Consider the following 6,441-nt stretch of genomic DNA (forward strand, 5'->3'; position numbering starts at 1 on the left):
CTGAACAAAAACCCCACAGCACTTTTCACAACTGTTACCAAAACTATAATCTCCTGTACTGTAGGGGGACCTCGAGTACCACAGATTCTCCTAGTAACACTTTGATCACACGCCACACAATATATGACACTCCCACCTGCCACTCTTCATATCTCTGTAACTAACTGACAGTTCTGTGTAAGACTCTGACTCTCTGAACATGGACACTATCAAACACGGTCTCGTCAGCTTGCTGCTATTTCTGCTCTGGATAAAAGGTAAAGTACAAAAAGATCAGTACACTGCATTACTGACTTCATCTTCTATTAGAAGGAACAAGCAAAACCTCAAATCACTGTAAATGTTCTGCTGTATGTGAGTTAAAACAAACTTTGGTAACCTTTACTGTCACACACAGGTCAGACTGATGGGAGTGACGTCCATCAGATTTCAACACTGTGGGAAAACAAGGGTGACAATGCAACAGTAGAATGCAACCACACCAAGGGTGGCAGCTACTTCCAGATGTACTGGTACAGACAGCTGCCTGGAGAAAATATGGAACTAATTGTGTTCACAACAGCTGGTAACGATGATCATGACTTTGGAAAGTCCAGTAAAGAGAAATTCTCAGCCACTAAACCTAATGCTGAGAGCGGGACATTGATAGTGAAGAATTTGGAGCCTGGAGATCAAGGCTTGTATTTCTGTGCTGTGAGTCAACACAGTGATACAGACACATGTGGAAGCTGAACAAAAACCTCTGTACTAAAGTCTCTCCTGATATTATGTAATAACATGACAACATAGTTATTACTGTAAAAAAGGTAAGATTTGCTGACATGGTAAATTCAGTTATTGAGATATTTTCTTTTGTAGGCGTCATAACCAGTTTCTCTACACAATTTGACTGTTGTGCTTATTAAAGGATACGGGATAATCCATTGTTATTCAAGAGAAAGAGGCATGTGTGGACCATCATAACCATTATGAGCTGATGAAGAACAGTTAACCTACAGTATCAACTCATTTAATTGGAATTATTGAAAAGGCTCGTCCTTTTTTGGACTAAATAAAGCATATCAATAATCATATCAATAATGTACACTTCTCTTTATGTGTTTGTCGTCTTATTATTTCATTAAATATCACAAATACTGGTCAAAAATATTTCACTCTAGAAAAGAATCATCCAACAATCATGAGACATTTCCACAAACTGCAGCAATGGAGTGAAATAACAATCAGCCATAATGTGAGATGTGCCTTGACAGTATTTTTCACACCAGCAGGGGGAAACAAACATCAACAAATGACAGGAGGCCAACAACCTACACTTTCACTGACCACAGTATCAAGATAACACCACCCCCCCTCCATGCTGATAATGTTAAAGCTATGCCTCTCTGACACCTTCCCTTTTCATTATACTGTGATAGAGACACACTCTCATCCACAGGCGCTGGATCAACAGGACCAGAAAGGAAAGCTGATAGTGGAGTCTCACACCTTAACTTCTTTAACATGATCTTCATGGGCTTTGTATTTTGTGTTCTTCAGTTACTAGGAGATAAAGGTGAGAAAAAAAATATACAAATATACAAGACGATGCAGAGTTCATAATTTCAGAGTTTAAAATCTGTTCTTTTTACAGCAGGAGCCTCTGACACCAAACGTGTCGATCAAACACCTCCGTTCATCGTAAAGAGAACTGGTCAATCTGTTGACAGTGAGATCAACTGTGCACACAGCATAACAAATTATAACAAGATTCTCTGGTACAAACAAGACAAACACAAGTTAAAGTTCCTGGGATTTCTAAATCTGGATAACCCAAACCCTGAGGACGACGTGAAGGGGAAAATCAGCTTTAAAGGAGACGGCCGCAAACACTCAAACCTCACCATTTCTAATGTTTCACTGAATGACAGTGGTGTGTATTTCTGTGCTGCCAGTTACCACAGTGCTGCAGATTCTCCTCAAGTCAATACAAAAACCTTCAAGTCAAAACCCAACGCCAGACACACAAGACTTTCAGGCCCCTGAACACCTGCAGCCAGCCTCCATCTAAACCAGGCCTTTGAAGATTTTATCAGCTGTTTTTCACACAGGTCTGACCCCCTCTGAGGTCATGGTGTAGGCCCACAGTTCAACAACATGTAGTCATGGCAACCTTTGGATGTGCACAACATAATGTTTGTGATATTGTCTCATCAGCTACAGGATTGATAAAAGCAACACCTCTAAACCTCCTACAGTCAGTTTGATGACTGTATTGATAAAGAAACACCATGTCAAGGATTTCAAAATCAGACTAGATCATAAGTTAGACTTTTACATTAGTGCTGTTGCTACTGATCTGAATTACAGGTATTGTTCATGTTAGTGATTAACTGTAGGGGGACCTACAGCACCACCTATACAACCATGTACATACAGATCATTTGAATACAGTGACACTCCCACCTTCAACTCCTCATGTCTCTGTAACTAAGAGACTCAGGCGGCTTCTGTCTCAAAGAACATGGACATCATCATCATCAAACAAGACCTCCTCATATTGTCAGTCTTTTTGCTGTGGACTTCAGGTGATTCAATAGAAATTAGTATATTTAATATTACAAGTTTGTTGTTGTATGTTTAGGTTCACAGTTTGTAACTTTAACTGCTTAAATACACAGGTCCTACTGATGGCAATGATGTTAACCAGACCCCCATACTGTGGAAGAACCAGAGTGAAAGTGCAAAGATGCATTGCAACCACACCAAGGGTGTTACCTACTCCCAGATGTACTGGTACAGGCAGCTGCCTGGAGAAAATATGAAACTAATTGTGTTCACAACAACATCAAACAACGACTTTGGAGATTTCAACAAAAAGAAATTCTCAGCCACTAAACCTGATGCTGAGAGCGGGACATTCACAGTGGAAAATCTGGAGCCAGGAGATCAAGGCTTGTATTTCTGTGCTGTGAGTCAACACAGTGATACAGACACATGTGGAAGCTGAACAAAAACCCCAGATACTCCTGTACAGTAGGGGGACCTTGAGCACAATCACAGATCATCATACATTTGTGACACTCCCTTATTCAACCCTTCATATCTCTGTTGTTACGTTACACCTCCCCTCACATAGACTGACAGTGGCTCACATCCAAGTTCATTTTCTTCAGAGCAGAATGATGATCACAGCTGGTCTGATCAAACTCTCTGCAGCTCTGCTCTGTGTTGTAGGTACTGTACATTATGACTCTGAGGACTGAGGGGAGAAAATGTCACTTTGTCTTTTCTTGTAGCAGATATGAATTAGTAGTAATAAAATATTAATGATTTAATTCTGATCATTCTGTCTACATGACTAAACTGAGTCACTATTTTTTTTTTTTTACCCCACAGGTTTAATTAACGGGAGTGATGTCACCCAGACTCCTCTGCTGTGGGGGTGTGTGTGTACTCTGTACTTTCACTGAACATTTATACAGTTGCTGTTTAATTTTATTGAATTGTAATTATTCATCTATTGGTTTCATACACTATGTTAAATTCTGTTTTAATTCCATAAACCAACAGTAAATGGACAGCGCTGGAAAAGCTCAGTGTTAAAGTTCATTCTTGACCATGGAAACAGTGGTGTGATGAAATAATCTGATCTGAAGGGCCACTTACTGGACTCGCAGCTAACTTACCATAGGCCATAAGATATGAGTAGTTAATAAGATGCAGCGAGTAAGTGGAGCTTGAGTGTGGATTATTTTGTCATACTTATGTTATCATCCTGTAATGTTCAAATAAAAAGTGTTCGAACATTACAAAATATATATTAAGATAAAATTGTTTAAAAGAATGCAACATGCAGCGGAAAAAGATTTTCACCATTATTAGACTTAGCAGTTACCGTTTCTGTGTCAGTCTGCTTGTTTTTCATGCTGTTAAAGGTGTTTTTATGTATTTCTACATGCAGGGGTTACTCCACCCTTGTGTGCTCTCCAGATGGCTAATATGAATGGTATTGCATTGTTTTGCTCCATTTTCTATTGCAACAGCTTTGTTGGAGCTGCAGCTTAGGATTTTTAGAAAATGATATCTACTGACTCATGGTTATGTTGTGTTATTCGCTCTCTAAATTCTTACACCCTAGATTTCTCATTTAAACTTTTTAAGGAGTTTTTTTAAATCTCACAGTGGAGACAGGGAATCTTACTGTAAAGTGTGTTTTATACATAGTCAGTAGTTACAAGTCTGTGTTATTTTGTTGCCGTTCATAAGATGGCAGTACAGTACAGCCATAGGGTATAGTCGCAGTCTAAGAAGAGGACGTTGCATTAAGACACCACCCACTTAAATAACGTTTGTTTTCCTGATGGGACGGGTTATAAAGAAACAGAGCTGTGAGTATTCAGTAAAACTGCAAATATACTGATGAAAACACAGTATCAATAACAGCAATGTTCTTAAAGTTAGTCATGAAACACAACAAGATGATCACCGCCTTCTCCATAACCTTTAATATCATACTGGTGTCAGGTAATGTAAGAAAATGGTTTTCATCTTGTATTCACACGTTATCTTCTAAAACTCCTGTTGGGTGTTTACTTTTACATTCATGAAGATTCACCCTCATCACGTTCCATGAAATGTTTATTGTTGTGTGGTTTTTGTTGACGATTTCTCTACAGGTTCCTCTCTCAGTGACAAAGTCCACCAGAGTCTTGTCCACATTTACAAGGAACCTGGAAAAAAGGCCCAAATCAGCTGTTCACACAGTATCAACAGCTATGATCAAATCTTCTGGTACAAGCAATCAAACAGACAACTACAGTTCCTGGGATACATGGATTCAGACAATGCAAATCCAGAGCCAGGACTGGATGTCAAGATAGGTGGAAGTGCAAATAAAGACCAGACCTGCACATTAACAATAGAAAGACTGAACAGCAGTGCAGTGTACTTCTGTGCTGCTAGTTACCACAGTGCTTCATATCACTGCTCCTCAGTACAAAAACCTCCTCATCAGTTTTTTTTGTTTGTGTAGAAGAGGAAGATGCACAATGACTCCACCCACATCATGAGATGGGAGGGTTTAATCAAAAAGATAAAGGCAGAAATAACTGCTTCACTCATTGTAGGAACAAAATACTGATCTTATTTTCTTCAATATAACTGAACACTCAGAAAACACAAAATGATAATCCTATTCATTTATATTACTTTTAACTATAATTTGGTTGTATGTGATACAGGTAATGAGATTATTTAAAGTAATTTTAATTCAAGTTTCAGTCAGATTTGCTTGTGTACAGCCAGTCTCCTGTTTTACTGCTATTTCAGCTCTGCATGTTTTTACTGTTAAGTTTTTCAACCTGTTTTTATGCTCATGTTGTTTTTTATCTGGTGCTTTTCCCACAGGTTCCTCTCTCAGTGAGAAAGTCAACCAGACTCCAGCTGATATTTACAAAGAACCTGGAAGAACAGCCACAATCAGCTGTTCACATGGAATTGACATCTATAATCAAATCTTCTGGTACAAGCAGTCAAACAGACAACTACAGCTCCTAGGAAACTGTTATGTAAACAGTGGAAACATTGAAGATGGAGTGGATGTAAAGATAGAGGGGGGTGCAAATAAAGGAGAGACTTGCACATTAACAATAGAAAGACTGAACAGCAGTGCAGTGTACTTCTGTGCTGCTAGTTACCACAGTGCTTCATATCACTGCTCAGTACAAAAACCTCTTCATCACACCATCATGTTTTCTCTGTATTCCAGCTCACAGCCCCGTACACCTGTAATCCTTCCTGAGCATATCATTACTCACATCTCGACACTGAGCCAATGATGTGTAGTGGTGGTTTATATGATAGTCACATTTTTTTAGAAGAGCAGGATGCACAAAGACACCACCCACATATTGACTTCAGAGGGTTTATTCAAGTAGAAGATTGGAAATGCTCAGTAGAACTGCTTCACTCATTGCAGCAAGATAATTCTGATCATATATATATATATATATATATATATATATATATCTTACAACCAAAAATAAACACAATGATTGTCCTATTTTATTTGTTGCTGAGTAACACTATTCTGGTTTCAGGTAATATCATCAAGATCATTTTAAGATTCTTATTATTGAAGTTTTAACAAAATCAATTTATAGATTTGCGTGTGTTCGGCCAGATTCTTGAAGTGCTGTTAGTTCAGTTTGGTTTTTCATTATTTTACTTTTTTATTGTTCAGTTTTTCAACTTATCAGTGTTGATGCTCATGATGTATTTTATTCTGAAGCTTCTGTGATCTCTTTCCCACAGGTTCCTCTCTCAGTGACCAAGTCCACCAGGGTCCAGTCGACATTTACAGCAAATCAGGAGAAGAAGCCACAATCAAATGTTTACACAGTATACAGAGTTACAACCGAATCCTCTGGTACAAGCAATTAAAGAACAGACAACTACAGC

Source organism: Seriola lalandi, unplaced genomic scaffold (genome assembly GCF_002814215.2).
Source record: "Seriola lalandi dorsalis isolate HSWRI2012SDOR001 ecotype SW California unplaced genomic scaffold, Sedor1 jcf7180002054976, whole genome shotgun sequence".
NCBI lineage: Eukaryota > Metazoa > Chordata > Actinopteri > Carangiformes > Carangidae > Seriola > Seriola lalandi.